Source organism: Meleagris gallopavo, chromosome Z (genome assembly GCF_905368555.1).
Source record: "Meleagris gallopavo chromosome Z, MGAL_WU_HG_1.1, whole genome shotgun sequence".
Taxonomy (NCBI): domain Eukaryota; kingdom Metazoa; phylum Chordata; class Aves; order Galliformes; family Phasianidae; genus Meleagris; species Meleagris gallopavo.
In genome coordinates, this window is record NC_139435.1 from 22,030,753 (window position 1) to 22,048,363 (window position 17,611).

General features: G+C 43.0%; 1 long non-coding RNA gene across 2 annotated transcripts; it reads left to right on the forward strand.

Annotated features, from left to right (window-relative positions):
• Window positions 1-3,311: 3,311 nt before the first annotated feature.
• Window positions 3,312-16,660, forward strand: LOC146542159 (uncharacterized). Of its 2 annotated transcripts, none has more exons than XR_014880551.1 (3): window positions 3,312-4,472; window positions 4,635-4,779; window positions 13,918-16,660. It is a non-coding gene; the product is annotated as an uncharacterized LOC146542159 (long non-coding RNA). The 2 variants fall into 2 exon arrangements; XR_014880552.1 differs by lacking the exon at window positions 13,918-16,660 and adding an exon at window positions 9,580-11,101.
• The last annotated feature ends 951 nt before the right edge of the window (window positions 16,661-17,611 follow it).

The window sequence follows — 17,611 nt, forward strand, 5'->3', positions numbered from 1 at the left end:
TTGCCACATCCTATCATTATTCAAAGGGAGCAAGGATCCCTTAACTATCAAAGCTATTTCAAGTGGAAGTGAGGGAAATAAAAATACGATGTAGATTTCTCCAGTGGCAGTCAGACAGAAAAGATTCAAAGCTGAAAATTCATTGCACATTCTTTAGATGAGTCACAGAAATCCAAAATAACCACAAAATTATATGAAAGCTTTTTTAAAAAAAGAACAAATTCATCTCTAGGAAACAATCTCAGGGAAATTATTCCAGGAAATAATTTGTTCACTATACGTTCAGCATTGCATGTCACATGGTCTAATTATAGGAATGAAGGCAACATAGGAATTAGATGGTCTTTTCAAGCCTGTAAGGAGTGTGAACAAAGAATATAATTACACATCGAGCCCGTTGATTAACCAATTACTAGTTAAAGCAGATTTAGACTTTAAATTAATTTGGCTCTGAATTCTGGGGATTTGGGGGCTAAGATAAACAGTGTTTGAAGATTAATTATCCTTGTTTAAGATGAAGGAACTAATTTCAATTTTGTTAGCATGTCGAAAGACTCTGGCTGCTGCATGGGAGAGGGTAGACTGCAAATCTATTGAACGGATTGATTAAAGTGAATTCTGAGGCTCCTAATCACTCTAATCCTCACAGAGAGTGGTGATATTACAGACAAGGCCAAATTAATGTTTAAATGAAAAACAGACCAAGATTTACCTAGAGGAGAGAGCGTGCTGTCTCCAAAGGACTGAGAAAGTCCTACCAAAAAGTTACATAGGCAGTAGAGAGGAGAAACTGGAGCACAGCACTTTGTGCATCTTTGTGCATCTTTGTCCAAAGACTAACAACAGGAAAAGAAAGGCACTGTTGTGGTACCTGTCATTTTCCTGTGTAGTGTCAGTATCAATTCACATTATCATGACAGAATTTCACAGGAATTGTATGTAACATAACACTGTAGTACTGCCAACAGTTCAGATACGGAATTTTGTAAAGCAAAAACTTCTCGTTTTGACTGCTATTTCAGAGTGTATGTAGGTTTCAGCATGCCTACCAAGATATTCGATTGCCTGAAGTCCCATGGTGTGCAGGGCAGGTTCACACTGTGTTCTTGCTAAATGCCCCAAGCCAGACTCTCCCTGGCCATTGCTGCTCTCCTCCATGAAATGACCCTGAGCTGCAACTATCAGGAGTCAACCTTTGGTTTCATGCCAGCAGCAGAGAATTATAGAATCAGGGAATATCCCAAGTTGGACAGACCATCAAGTCCAACTCCTGGCTCCTAGTTCCTCCACGTTGGAAGAAGATTTCCCCATATCTAAATGCTGAATGCTTTATGCATGGGTGATTAAATGCAATTGACAAATTCCTTGAGCACCTTTCAGGAAGTTCCTGCAGAGCAGGGTTCTACCACTGCCTGCTGAATACCAACTTCACCTCAAAGTGAAGTATTGCCTAGTGCAGTTCAGTGTTGAACGTTCCTTAGCATATTTCCACCAAAGTCAGCATAAGGCATTACAGTTCACAAGAACAAGCAGAAGGGCCGAATTCTGTTTTTAAAACCCAAAGCCATAGATTTGGAACTATGTTAGATGTTGTAACTGCAGAGAAAGATGGCCCACAACTCAAATAGGACAGTAGTACAGATGTAAGGTTGTAAACAGTGGTGAAATGGATGAAGGGTTACAGCTTGCTTGCAGAAAAAAAGCAGGTCCAATGGGGTTTCCAGAGTTCAGAGAAGAGCAGCAGGTCTTGCACCATCTGAAACTGCATGGAAAGGAGCAAAAAGCATCTGCATCTTGCACTGATCAGCTTCCAGCTTGTGTTATACATGACTTGTATGCTCCTGTCTTGAGCCAGCAAGGGCCATGCAGCAACCTGAGCTGGGAAAGAAACTGCAAGCCCTGGGCATCAGCATTGAAGCTGACATTGCTGTCCTTAAGCAGAGTGCACTATTTCTCTTGTCTCATTTTCTCAATGGTACTGCTACATGGAAGTAGTAGCATAAGGTTTTATCTGTGCAGGGCCTAGACATCTACCTTGAGTAAGTAGCAAGACATATGTGTGTACAGTTTCTTCCACTGAAAACTCTTTCATTCAAACAGATTGGTGCTGTCATGTCTAGTGCAAACAAATACCCACAAGCATGAGATACTCCAGTGTGAACTGCCATGAGCTATAGGTAAACCTGGAGCCCTGGATTTATTCCCTTAAAGGCTGACATTGCCCTTCAGCCACCAGAAGATGATTAATGGCCTCTTAAGCTACTGAGCATGCACATGTGAGCATGTCCAAGTTCTAGACACTAAAAAATGTCTAGAAATATCTGATGCACAATCTTGTGGGATCTTACATCATTTTCATAGGAGGAGTGATTTAAATATACTCTTGGCTAAAATTATTAATTTTTATAATATTACTATTTTTATTAGTTGAATTTCAGAATGATTCAGAATCCAGTCTTGGAGGAAACCTGTCATGGTTTTATGATTTTTGGTTATTGGTATTCCACATCACAACATCATGTAGTGCACTGGGAGTGCACTGGGAGTTAGAGTGTTAATCCTTCAGTTCTGGGTGCCTGTCCCAGAAAAGAACTACTTCCACAGAAGACTGTTTGCTGTGTTGTTATCATTTCTGCTCAGTGGGAACAGACATAAGGCCTTGGTAGTTCACCTGATGCTCTCTTCTTTGTCAGGCTCTCCTCCCTGTTGCTCAACTGGACTGCGCATTTCACTTCAGTGTTATGGTGAGGCCTATCCACCTTTCGGACACTCTCATTATATTTGATTTATTAGCTTCAATTCTAAGTATATTGTATTATAGTGTGTTATCTTGTATCTTGTGTAGTATCTTCCGATACTGTATTTAGTAAATTTGTTTCTGCTCAGATTATTGCCGCTGTTTTTAATTATTTTGGGGTCCCCTGTTTCCCTTTTCTGGAGGTGTGGATTCACTAAATCCCTCCATCCCACTAGTCACAGAACTGGGCCGAACCAGCCCGTAAACTGTTATGGTAAGTTCTGCACAAACACATGTCTATATGCCCTAACTGCCAGCTGCGGGAAATTGCATTGCCTCCTCTTGTGCTTCCAGACACCAGGGATCTGTCTTTCATCATGCATGCACAAACTATAGATTTCAGGTGAAACTTCAGTTGAGCTACAGGATGACAGAGAAGAGGCATATGTTTCTGTGTGAGAATGCTGACAGAAGTAGAATTACTGAGAGCATCTCTGAGGAGAAGGACTGGGGTTGGTCGATGAGAATTCAACATGAAACAGCAATGTGCACTAGCAGCCCAGAAGTCAATCAGTATTCTGGGCTGCATCAAGTAGTGCGGCCAGCAGAGCAAGGAAGGTGATTAATCTCTCTGCTCTACCCTCACGAGGCCCCATCTGGAGTACTGCATCCAGGCCTGGGACCCCCAGCACAAGAAGGATGCAGAACTCCTGGAGTAGGTCCAGAGAAGGGACACTAAGATGATCAGAGGGCTGGAACAGCCCTCCTAGAAATAAAAGGATGAAGAAGCTGGGTTTGTGGAGAAGAGAAGGCTCCTGGAAGACCTCATTGCAGCCTTTAAATACTTAAAAGGAGTTTATAATCAGGAAGGAGACTGACTTTTTATATAGTCTGACAGTGATAGGACAAGGGTGAATGGTGTTAAACTAAAAGGGGGTGTTGAGGCCCTGGCACAGGCTGCCCAGAGAAGTTGTGGATGCCTCATCTCTGGACATGTTCAGGGCTAGGCTGGATGGGGTTGTGGTCAGCCTGATCTGGTGGCCAGCAGTTCTGCCCATGTCTGGGAGTTGGAACTGGGAGGACTTTAAGGTCCTTTCCAACAAATCATTCTACGATTCTATGATATCTAGAGCACCAGCATCACTTCAAGTGGGTATTTAAAATGAAAATTTTTTAAAAATGTCCAGTGAGATAATTCATTTTGCCCCAGGGTTTCCTGCATAGTGCATTGCAGCCCTTTGCTGTAGCCAGCAGCCACTGGTGCAACTTTGGCTGCTGTGGTCTCTGAGGGACAGAAAGCTATACCCTTATCAGACCATCTCTGCTCCAGAAGCCAAGGTATTAATGTGTAACCTCATCTGGCTCTTGCAAATTTGAGGTTTACATTTTTACTTTTCTTTGTTAAGAAACATTGTGAGTGTCAGATATTGAAGGATTGTGTTTGACTGCCTATGAGATACGAGGTCACTAACTCAGATTCAGTGGGCAAATAAACTTGTGACTTTGTGCTAAAAATTAATAAACCGCCATCAGCACCTCAAACAGAGGAGGAAGGCAGCATCTGCTTATGTTAGCTCAAGCCTGGACCTGCTTTTCTTTCATAATGACCTGACTGCAAATGGAGGCTGCTGTATTTTATGTTGCAGACTGCCTTCTAAAGGAGACTGACCTGAGATCATGGCATCATTAAATTGGGAATGATGCTGGACATGCACTGCAACCACAGAAGTGAAAGGTGAGCTGCTGCCTCAAATTGTTTTAAAAACTCATTATCGTTAATAAATACCAAGCTGTGGTACGTGCACCATTTCATTAAAAGAGGATATCCAGAAGGAGAGCTTAATTATCTTGTTCTAGTAAAATGCCCTAGAGGCAAAAGTGGAATGTATAATTACAGTGCCGATGTGGCCTACTGACCTGCCAGTGGTACAAGTGAGACGGGGACCTGGCGCTCTAATTCTGATCTCACCTCTACCATACGTGACTGTTGGGGCACATCATCCAACATTATTTCCAACATGACAGCCCTAGGACTTCCAGAGGTAAGTAATCAATGTGCCCTATGGATTTATTTTAGTATAAAAACTGGAGCATTCACAACCTATTTCCCATTTGCCTTCATGCATGTTTAGGTAGATACTGACTCACTTTATCTCAGATGGCTTGGATTCAGCAACTAGGAGTACCTTGGCAAAAGGGGCACTGCTTGATTTGGGACTGTGGCAGCTGGTATCCAGACACTCTGAAATTGTCCTGCTGCTGATAATGGCTGTCCCAAACCACACAGAAAACAACTTAATTAGATCAGATGTGGGACTTATTTTGCTAGAAGCCAAGGAAGAGGAAGCACAAGACAAGATTTACAACATATCTACAATTGCAAAATGCAGTGGGTTGTGTTTCTCCTAATCAACATAGAGTCAGGAGTAGCAAAACCACATTTGCACAACACAAATCAGTCCATGGTGCTTGGGAGCCTTGAGTATCTAGTGATGCTACTAACTTCATCTACATCCCACATCTTTGCACCTACTGCTACTTCTCCAAAAAAAAATTGCCACCACATAGACTTGGCCAGCTGTCCCACAGCAGCCAGCTTAGTGCTTGCACCCCAATAACCTCCTATCAGCAGTGAGTCCATAGTTTTGTGCATTCACTTGATTTCTACAGCTACCTCAAACAGCACTGAGTGAAGCACTTCACTATGGCATAGAAATTTCTTGGACATTTTAATGTCTCCTGGGATGTGCAATGGTATTAGTACCTGGCAGTGTTTTCTGTGATGGTGGTGTTCCTATGGCAGCACTGCTTGGAGAATGGTGAAGGGTTATGTCCTGCCTGAACGTTTACTTCTCTGCTACCTGAACAGTTACCATGCCTGCAGCACTTCTCTTTTGTGCACTACTCAAAACTGCCCATGTGTGCATGGGCATCCCCAGTTTGAGGAGTTATAAAGCCTAGAAGCCAGCTTGATTAATCCCAATTTCAAGGTACAGCAAGATCTACTAAGATCTACTTTATCTAAGGATAAAGAACTCCTAGAAATGTCCCATAGGATGAGAAATTTTAAGAACAATAGCAAGAGAAGACCTTCTCTAGCGGAGCAAGGAGCAGAGTTAAAAAGCATTTGAGTGAGGTATTCCAGATTCTGAAGGGCACAGCCAGAACTCATCAGCTTCTCCCTCCTGACCCATCCCAAAGCATGACAACAAAAAAAAACTCCACAACATTAAAGACAATAAATTTAGAAGAAATTACAAACGGTATTGCTTTGGACACTGAGTAGAGAGCTTGTAGTCTTCACTAGTGCAGACGCTCAATGTCAAGAATGTATGGCTGGATTTTTAAGAGCACTGGCTAATTCAATCATTGCTGGCTACTACATGTAGCATTCAAATAATCCAGAACTGGATTTCACCCTACAGTGCTGCAACTATAAAAATTACCTCTGAGGTATGTGTGTGCCTACGCAGGCAAACTACACTACTGGCTGAGTGTATCCATGTTTGTTTGTTTTTCCCTTCTGAATCTTTACTTTTAATATTTTTGAACACGTGAGGCTGAAGCAAATGGAATGACTTTGCAGTGAGAAAGCCCAAAGCTAAAGCTAGAGCTAAGGGGAATTTAGGAGTCAAGATCTTTCGTGTTTGCATATGTATCTTGGCAATGGATTTTGTAGGACATAAATACCCAGATGTTTCAGTAGGTCTAATCCAATGGGGGTAGAGTAGCAGCTGCGTAATACATGTAATCTGTACAATCAAAAATGGAAAGTGATTTCTGTCACCTTTGTTCCCTGGTATGATTTTGAAAGTACCTAGAAAACGTCTTCCAGGTGCTTCCAGTGCAATGACCCTACAGTTGAAATCTCTGCTATCTTTATTAGCTATGCCTAAGCATGCTGAATTTGCTATGCCATGTGGTTTGAACTGACTCTGTCCTGCCTGTAGTGATAGAATTCAGGTCTGAGGCACTCCTGTGGCTCAGTTTCACCCCTCCAGTCTGGACTGTTGTTTGATCATGAGAGCACTCTAGCGTGATGGCACAGATTTTCTTTTCTAGAAAGACTAAAAAGGTAGAGGATAAGTGGGGTGCAGGACCGTGCTGACCCACACCTCTCCTTGATCCTGCTGAGAGGTGGATGACGGTGGGGCTGCTTGCAGTCAAGAGGGTTTTCCTCCATCCAAGATGCTCAGTTGTACAGCTCGCTCCTTGGCACCCAAATGTAACTTACTACAATAGCAGTACAATATCCTCATCATCTTCTGCAGGGCAGAGGCTACCAGAGAGGTTTGGGCAGTCTGTTCTGAGCACCTGATAGCCCTCAGAGTTGGGCTGCCCATGGGACATTTGCTTGTTCTCTTTTGTAAGCCACAAAAGTGGTGGCTTCTGGCTACTGGGCGTGCTTCCTGAAAGCTGTGAAAACCTTCCGGGTTTTCCTATTTCAAGCACTTCATGTATTTCATGAGTTCTCAGGGGAGTTAAAGCACTCAAGCCACAACATGTGGCAGCACAAGCAGCTGTAGGTGCAGCAGAAGACACACCAGTCCTGGTATACAACTCTGAAGAGAAACGTGTTTCTGAGTCTCTTGCATGGGCTGGAGTCACTGAGAGCTTAGCAGCTCTAAGAAACAAGTCCATGACTAAATGCATGTTTGGAAATGGCTCAGTAGAAGAGAGGCTTTGCTGCCCAGCATTGCTGCAGGCTGGTGATGTTTCTGACTGAGAGGGATTCAGCCAGGCATGACTTGGACAGGGGTGCTCAACTCTCACATCCAAAGCCACCAAGCACCCAGACCAGTTTGCACCCAGCAAGACTCTCTCCTGTCCTATCCCAAGAAGGCATTGTGCCACCAAGCCTGTGAAACTCCTGTGAGATGCAGGGGCTGAGATGAGTAATTCATGGCTCCAGACAGAGCTGATGGCACCTCCTGTTAAGAGTCCTACACAATATTTTCCATTGTGTTCGTGTTCACTTACTCCTCTTTCTGCCAAATGCGTCTGACTCAAGCTGCTATTTTATTTAAATTTCATCCAAAACAACGTCTTGTTTCTAAAAGTGAGGGCAGTGAAAAATATGTTGTTTTATACACACATACAGGAGAGCAGAGAATCATCTTGCAAGGTACCTGGCTTTTTCAGTGCACAGCTCTTCTTATTGCCAGCCTATTCGTGATGGCTCAGCAAGGACCTACTGAAGCTGCGCGTAGATTTGGCTTTTTTTGTGGCTCCAGTTGCACAGCCAGGACTCATGTGTCCTTGCAAGCTTGCAGAATGCCTCTTGAAACAAAGGAGATGGATTTTCTCTACTGCTGGATAAGCACAGTGGAAGACAGTGAGTGCTAGAGAAGATAATAGAATCATAGAATAACCAAATTTGGAAAAGACCTCCAAGATCATCCAGCCCAATTGTCCACCTACAACCAATACTTCCTCAGTAAACCATGTCCCTTAGTACAACATGTAAACATTTCTTGAACACCTCCAGGGACAATGGCTCAACAACTTCCCTGGGCAGCTCATTCCAGCACCTGACCACTCTTTCTCAGAAGAAATTTTTTCTAATATCCAAACAGAATCTCCCTGGGTGCTATTTCAGGCCATTAACTCTTTAACTCCCAGTGTACTACATGATGTTATGATGTGGAATACCAATAACCAAAATCATAAAACCATAACACTCTCATCCTATTGCTAGTTACATGGGAGAAGAGGCCAAAACCCACCTTGCTACAACCTCCTTTCTGATAGTTGTAGAGAGCTATAACATCTCCCCTGAGTTTTTCTTCTCCAGACTGAACAACCCCAGTTCCCTCAGACACTCCTCATAAGACTTGTGTTACAGACCCCTCACATGTTTTGTTGCCCTTTTCTGGACAAGCTCCGGGGCCGCAATGTCTTTCTTGTAATGAAGGGCCCAAAACTGAATACTGTACTTGAGGGGTAGCTGCAACAGTGGTGCATACAGGGGAACAATCACTTTCCTGCTCCTGCTGGCAACACTATTTCTGATACAAGCCAGGATGCCATTGGTCTTTTTGGCTATCTGGGAACACTGCTGGTTCCATCTTTAGCTGACCATTGATCAACACTCCCAAGTCTATTCCTTCCACATGGTCTTCCAGCTGCTCTGCCCCAAGCCTGTAGTGTTGCCTGGGGTTGCTGTGGCCAAAGTACAGGACCTGGCACTTGCTTGTGTTGAACTTCATCCCACTGGCCTCAGCTCAGTGATCCAGCCTGTGCAGATCCCTCTGTAGAGCCTTCCTACCCCTAGTCAGATCAACGCCTCCTCCCATCTTGGTGTCATTTGCAAATCTTACTGAGGATTCACTCAATTTTCTATCATCCAGGTCATCAATAAAGACATTAAACAGGAGATGTGAAAGTGTGCCTTAAAGAGGAGAGGAAGGAGGGGAAAAGGTTGGCTTCTCTACTTTTGAAAATTATTTGCATGAAAATATTTTCTTATCTCAATGGTTTGAACTAAACCAAGGTTTGGAGTTCACAGGGGCAGGTTTTCTTTAAGAAACAATGAATTCCCTGGATGTAAGTGATGCCTGCACAGAAGATACGCATCTTGTCGCTAGAATGTCTGCTAAAAAAACTGTCCATTGTATGCAAGTGAGGTGCACATAACAGTAGTTATCAATAGTCATAGAATCACATTATCACAGAGTTGGAAGGGCCATTAAACACCATCTAGTTATAACTCCCTGCTAATAGAAGGGACAGCACCCACTGGATCAGAGTGACAAGTGATAAACACTTTCCTTGCCCTGCTGTCCATCCCTGCTGGAAACCTGAGTGTTTTGAGAGTTTTCAGTGTGGTTTTCTTTCTCCAGGAGACCAGGCTCTAGAAGGTGATTGGTTCTATGTATGGCCTGGACCTGATCTGACTATGGAGGACTGAAAGTGTGCTCTTGGTGATGGCATGCAGCGCCTTCAGAAAATGATGCATTTTGCCACATAATGACAATATGGTGATGCTGCTGTGCAAGTAGTCAAGGCTGCATACTTACAAATGGAGTATGATGTGTGCAGGATGCAGCACTGAGCCTGAGAATCACCACCATCTCCTTGCTGCAAACCATCTAAGGAGACAGAAGGACACTCCAGGACACCCCACCTTTTCAACAAATGCCAGTGTCAGAGTAGCAGTTCATGGCAAGCAATTGGCTTCCCAATGGGGTTGGGAGCAGTCTAGGATCCATAATGCGATGGCAGGTGCAGGAATGCAAGGGTCTCGCTCAGAGATTTCCTGTTCAGAAATAAACCCCACAGCATTTCCCTTCATGCTGTCCTGCATGCTCATGCACCATAGGAGCACTAAGCAGCAGGTGCATCTAGCTACTCTGGCTGCATGTGCATTAATACAAGACAGCAAAACTTGATGGGATGGCTTATTATCTGCACAGAGCCAAATCTCGCTCACCTTCTCCACGGGATCAGCTCCACCAAGGACTAAGGAGTTGCACTGGCTTACGCCCAAGCTGAGCTTAGCACAAATACTGCTTAACTTTACCATGAGACATTAGTGATTCTAATAAATCCCTACATAACACCTTCATTAAGCAGGATTTACTGTAATATGAGGTATATGCTTTATGTCTCACCTGCATAAACAGCCATGTTAACACTATAAATTACAGCATTCCTATTAATGGATTGCAGGCACCTCAACCAAGGTGAAATGCTTAATGGTTTTCAGCATGCACCCAAATTACAAGCATGAAGCAGAGTGGCTACAGAATGCACGAGTGCTGTAAGCCTTGCAAAATTATTCTTCTAAAAAAAATAAAAAGAAGAAAAGATCTAACCTCCCAAAGTTTTGCATAGTGCAGCATTAGCACTAGACTTCAAGGCTTGGTAACGGAAATTGGCTCTGATTTTTTTGAGATATGCATTACATCATAGTCTTCTTTTAGGGCATTATGTCATTCCTGCTGAGACGCATTATCTCGGCTTGGCCCAGCATTAGCGATTTTTGCAGGCCTACTGCAGTGTTCCCAAAGCACTGCTGGGAACCACAGATTGAAATCTGAAACGTTTATCTTTTACAAAGCTGAAAAAGGGGAAAGATGTTAACATCAGGCATCACTGCCTTCTTTAACCCTCTCCTGACTCCGTTTCCTTCTGGATCTTGGATTTGATGTCTTTGAACATGTTGTACAACGGAGGTAGCCTTTAAAAAGTCATGTTAGAGGGGCATAATATTGTTTCTTCCCACACTCTGAGCAGTGCCTTTTCAGCTGCATGAATAACACCTCCCCAGTATTTACAAGATGTCAACATGAATCGGATTGTACTTATGTGCATTGACAAGCTGTATTCCACAGACAAAGTTAGAGCATATATCGAGAATAAAAGGAGAATGCAATGAAAGTCTTTCTGTGACTCAATTCTTATTAAAATTTTTATTTAGTATCAAGCAATCTCAATATTCTATTTTTCAGTACATGCAGAAATCATGCCCACCTGGCTAGATCCACACATCCTGATCTGTTTGAGGACACAAAAGCTGAATTCCAGGAGTGCAGGGAACTGAGCAGATATTATCTCTTCTGACTTCAACCATGAATTCAGTAGCCCATTTTGTCTCACTGCATCCAGGAAAGGATTAGAGGCTGTGGCATGGAGAGAACAGACAGGTGCTTTCAGGATAAAGCAAGGATATTCCCCTAACCCACGAGAATCCCAAGACCTCCTTCACCACAGAAGCAATATTAAAAATGGGGGCTATGAAAGCTAAGTGTAAATGGGAAACATTCAACCATGACTAAATTCCAATTCCCCTTCTTATTATAAACTAACTAATGCTATTTGGTGGAGGATTTTATTTTTCTGCTCCATTTTTTCTTAAATTATTTGTTTCAATGAGTTGCCAGTTTTTGGTGTTTTAAAGCTCTCTGCTGCAGCTGAAGTATGTTTTCTAGAAAGATTGTAACAGTAACTGTTTCATCATAAAGGAATGATTAGTGGCATAAGCAGAATTCAGGAGATGGGACATCATTTAATCCTGCCAGAAACTGCTTTCCTGCTTGGACCGAAAACATTTCCCTTTCTTCATTTCCTTTCAGCTTGCAGCACCTGAATAATACAGCATTAAAGAGGAGAACAAGTCCTTGTATGACACCTGCCATCCCCATCCCAACTCCATGTCCATGAAGAGGACTCTCTAGCCTCAGCAGCCACCCTCCACAGGCAGAAATGTTATGTTTGGGGAGCCAAATACTGTTAGTACTTAGCATTGCAAAGGGATGCATGTGGCAAGCTCCTCTCCTGCTGCTCTTCCTGGTTTTGACAAGGTAACTCACCCTTAGATGTAAAGCTGGTACCTACAGGCAGGAAAATCCAGTCTGTTTTGTTAAAAAGCCAGCCACAAGAGGTGGAAAAATGGGTGAGTTTCCAGATATTTTCACCAAAAATACACTCACAAAGTTTTTGACATTGATTCATTTCAACAGGAAAAGGCAATGATATGCTGTAATAACTTACCCAAGGGAAGGCAGTTACCCACCACCTGAAGCAGCAAAAAAGCAGCCCGCAGACAGGTGGGAGTACTGGCAGCTCCAAAGGTCTGATGTCATATATAACACAGGAGGAGACACTAGATTAGCCAAGGCAAAAAGCTTTTACAGACTGGTGCTTTATGGGTCCTGCATGGCTCAGGATGTTCGGCCACAATTCACCAGCAGAGGAGAATATATTGATCAGAAAGATCCACACTTCCGAAAGCTGCTTTAGTTAAGGCACCACAGCAAAGTGCACTTAAAATTCAGAGCAAGTAAATACAAACACTTTTGATCCCCACCCAGAGGACTAGTAAAACTGCAGTTGTGTAAAATCACAGGACCAAGCTGTGCTTCTAATCAGCACAGCATAAATCTGGATTATCTTCTTGGACTCTAGCAGAGCTACTTCACCTTTATGCAGGTTTAAGCAATAGCACAATTTGGCACATGTTGCCAAGCAACAGACTCATAACAGATCGAGCTCATTTTGTAGGGACTCCTGCAGGTTTTGTGTTGAAGGTGGTATCCTCCAGGTCACACAAGGAAGCCCATTGCTAGTCAGAGGTGCTAGAGCTGGACTTGGTGATCCTTATGGGTCACATCCAACACAGCATCTCTAATGATTCTATGATGGCCAGTGACACGTGACATCACCTCAGCAGGTAAAAAGCTCCTGCCATCCAGGGATATGTAGGTAGGGGTGCTCTAACTCACAGCTTCCCAGCAGACAGCAGGTCCTTCCAAGACCCAGTGTGTTCTTGTGGCAGCAGGGTCCTTCCTTGCTGTGGGGTACATGTCTTCTGACTTCTTGCTGTCAGAAGGCAGTGGGCTCCACATCCCTCATGCATTTTGTGGAAGCAGATTCTGCATAAGCAGCCTCACTCAGCTGCAACAAGACAAGGCAAAAAGCTCCTACCAGAATTAGTTAAATTCACGATCTTAAATATTTGTTTGCCTTCTGTCCTTTTCAGTCCAACATCCTCCGACATAATTTACAAAGGAGTTCTTTTGACTTTAATTAACTTTATAAATTCCTTTTTCTTTTCACTGATGGTGTGAAATTAGAAGCCTGTTCCTGATCACTGCTCTGGTTTTACAACTGAGTACCTCAACTGATTTTACTCTTCCCTGAGCTGTGAATCTCACTGCTGAATTTATGCCTGTAGAAGATACCAGCCTGCTACAGCCCCAGTGGGAATGCCTGAAAGCACGGGGTTGCAGCTCACAGCTTTAACTCAGGATTAGAGGGGAAAGGAGTCTGTATTAGCAAGGGGATCTGTTAATAGCAAATTTTTAAAAATTGGGTATAACTTGATAAGTTTCCAAGGAAAAAAAAAAATGGCAAAAGTATATAACAACTCATATTTAATTTTTGTCCTTTTGACATGCAGAGATTTGTTTTAGAATGCTGCACCTATTTCCATTTGATGCTGAAAACAAAACTTTTCTTCTCATTATTTTGAAACATCATTCCCCACTTTAAAGCTGATCCAAGTGCCCCCCTAAAGAGGTAAAAATGTTTTGGAGAACATTAAGCAATGCCAAAATGAAACTGAAATAGCTTTCAAAGATAAGCTAGCATTTTGACATTAGTTCAATAACATTCTTCAAGCTTTCTTTTTGATTTTTTTATGACTTTCTCACCATTTTTGTTTTGATTGTCCACAGAATCACAAAGCTTGTTTTTCATCCAGAAGACTAGGCTGACAATGGTGGGACAGGATGGAAGTACAAGACCTTATGGTGGACACATGAATTTGCCATTCAACTTCAGATCATCATTTATTATCAGACCACAAAAATCTATTTTTGGAGTGCCTAAAGCTCTTGGCTTTGCCCACAGTCCTGAGGAACCAGTATGTTTGTGCACTGTCACTGGTGATCAGATATGGACAACATATGCCTTGTGTCTTATTCACACAAGGACATACGTGGGTCTGGTGAAAGCTCACCACAGCATTTTTATTGGTCTCAGCCTTGAACAGCAAGCTCTTATCTGCTTTGTATTAGTATTACTGGAGATGGGAGTTTGGGGAGAGGACTCCTTTTTCATGAGGGTTCTTGAGTCTCAGTTAGAGTATATGAAAGCAAAATAGATATATATTTTTTAAGTGTTTCTGTAATGGACTACATCTGTCACTTATATTACAGACTTGTAACTTTCAGACTACTGAGAAAAATTCACTCTGGCTGAACACTAACACAGTCTAGTATCCGGAATCAGCTTTCATACTCTGAACAAGGCTCAACTCTCTGCCCAATGCAACTTGAGCATCTGGACAAGGATGTGCTGGTATTTATGGAGGCAAAAGTTGCTGCAATATTATGTTTCACTGTAAAAGTAACCCTCAACTAGACATGTGTTCCATGTTGCATCAGCATGCCGTCCTTATGGGGTGAGCAGCCGGGGCTGCAGGAGAAGGTGAGTTTGCATGACACGTGTAGGGACAGCACATGGGAACCAGTGCTGCGAGGCCTCTATGGCAGGACCTTTGGTTTTCATCACAAAATCACCATCACCAAAACACAATGAAAAGTACCCTTTTACGCTCAGGGCAAAATGTGGTGTATGCTGTTCATTCTTCCATACCTGGATTAAAAGGAATTGCAAGAAGATGCTGAGTAGTATTGCAAACAGCTGCCAATAGGGATGAGCTCACACATGACCAACAGGAGTGTTGAGGGCATCCTTATGATGTGTGGAAATAGCTATCGAAGCACAGTGAAAGTTAGACTCTGATTCTGCTAGTAAAGCTGCAACAACAGTGGGCAGCCTGTGTTTTGTGTGCAGATTCCCCTTGGAACCACAGCAGTGAGGGAGAAAAGATGTCACACCTCAGCCAAAAAGAGATCTGAAGAAGGCGCTGGGGCTGTGGGGTGATAGATCAGCTTTGGAAGTGTTGCCTGTGACTACCTTTCCCTTGTGCCCGGAGTTCATGCTGCTGCCCTAGAGGCTGATGAAGTGCAAGGAGGTCAGGCCCTCACTGGGCCAGAGGGTTGGAGAGAGCCCCCTTGTCCTGACCAGGGTCTAGGAAAAGTTTCAGTTTTACATTGCATGTGGAGAAAATAATTTCAAAATTTGTGGAGAGGCCAAAATACTATGCAGTGACCCTTGTCCTAGCATACTGGCTGGATTATCTTCATCTGCCAAGCCATCTTGCAAAGTCTGAGAGCGGTTTCTCTGCTTTCTCCTCCTCATTACAGCTGACAATGCGCCCATGCTTCTTTCAGCACCAGGAGTATAACTCCAAGAGCTGCAGGAAAGTCATGTGGGTGCAGTAGCACAGGGCAGGAAGGAACAACTTCTTTAAGCTACAAAGCAAATGAGAGTCAAGACTCAGTCATAAAAGTCAGTGCATATCATGCAAAGTACAGCTCTTTTCGTCACATTTAGGCAGTAGCTACCAAAGAAGGGAAAGAACCAGGTATTTTCCCCAGTTTCCTGTATTTCCACACTCACTGCTCGTAGTGCAGCCCCCCAGTAGAGCTGCATTCAAGCTATATGGGAGCAGAGTGAACTCAGCTGACACAATTTTAGAAATGAACTCAGTGAGGTGAAAAGATCAATTTTCTCTCCTGACATTTTCAACTACTTAGTTGCTTAATTATCTGTTTCCAGAATGTCTCCCTATAAGCACCAGCAATTTTGCCCATTAGCAATTAGTGAAAACAGTTATTCTACTGAACTTTGTGCAGTTGAATAAATAGATTAATACTCAACCTTCTGAATATGTCTACACGGGGCAGATTCTCAGCTGGAGCAAGCTGACTTAGCATTACTCAAATTAACATTTTACTTTTGTACTTAAAAAGCAACTTGAAAATGACAAATCTTTTTAAAGAATGACTTTATTTCCTATATTACACTATTCTAGCAACAATACACTCTTTTGTCATGCAAATAATTTCAGCAGTGATCCAGTGAACAGATAAACTTCAGCCTTGCACATATTCTTGCTGTTGACAGACAGTTTTATAAACAGCAACCAGTAAAAATTTTCCAAAAGATGCCAGATTGGAGTGAACTTTAATGAAATCACCTTCACATTACATCTTCCTGCTCCAAATTATCATAACAATTTCAAAGAGAACTTCTAACGAAGTTAGGCCATAAGCAATAATTACATCGGACCATTAAAACTTGCTAATGGAGGATCCACATCACAAATGTTGTACACAAATAGTGTAATTGGTTACATTTTTACCTTCTGTAAAAGCATACCCAGAGAGTCAGTCCAGAAAGCAAACAATCCAGCTCTGCCTATCAAAGACTCTGCAATATATCAAATTCAGCATTTACAAGGTATCTGTTCCTACATAAAAATAGAGAATAGTAAAAGAGGAGATATTGCATACTTTAAAATAAAAGGATTCTTCAGGAACATCTACAGGAAAAAAAAAAAAAATCTGAGAAAAGACACTTTCCCCTTTCTCTGAGTTTTTCCTTGCAGTTTTCATAAGCCATTTATAATCATGTCTCTGAGAACTTTTCCTTGCTATTTTAAAACTGTTTCAACTTTATACTGATGTGCATGGCTTCTTTTTCAGAGGACTGCTCATTTGTTACAGAAATAGTGCCTTTTCTTACCTTATTAAAAAAAAAAAAAAAGAATTAGAGAGCTCTGCATGACTTGATCAGAGAGAGGACCTTGAGAGACCAGCATCTATGCTGTTATCTGTACAAGTTCTGTGCAGCTCTCCTTTGCCATCGCCTGTCGACCAGCTCAGAAGAGACTGGAAATCATGAGTGCACATGGCTCCAGCAGCAAAACATGAGATAGCTGATTGGGTATCTCACAGCCTGGGTTACAGGTTGGCCTAACCAAACTCAGAGCCTCCAGAGTACTCAAATGCAAGGGCAAGGCCACGACCAGACCAAGGCACACCCGCAGAACGTGCAGGCCTAGCACTGGCCTCAAGCACACACTCATATCTGGGCCATATCTCCTCCCTAGCCAGGAACACTTACTGTAAATGGAGATTTCATAGCTAAATTTAGGAGGCTATAGAAGCCGACATGAGATTTTCCATCACCCACTCCATGTGGGTGCAAGCCACAGGCAAGCCCACAGTGCTCACTTTGGGGCAATTGGTGCAGAATGCCAGCTGAGGGGCAGATTTTCTCCCAGATGTGAAGGAAACATAGACAGGGAAGGCTGTCAGCATGCAGAGGGAAACATTTGAAGTCTGGTGAGGGAAGTGATAACCCCACCAGGTGCAAGTTGCTACACCAGACCCCTATAGGCATCCTCAGTACAAGAGTCCTGGCTGAGTCCTGGCCCAGCAGCTCCTGGCACATCCCAATGGGCCAGTGTAGGCTGGGGCCTCCTCTCAGCACATGCTTCAGCCACCTCCAAGAAGG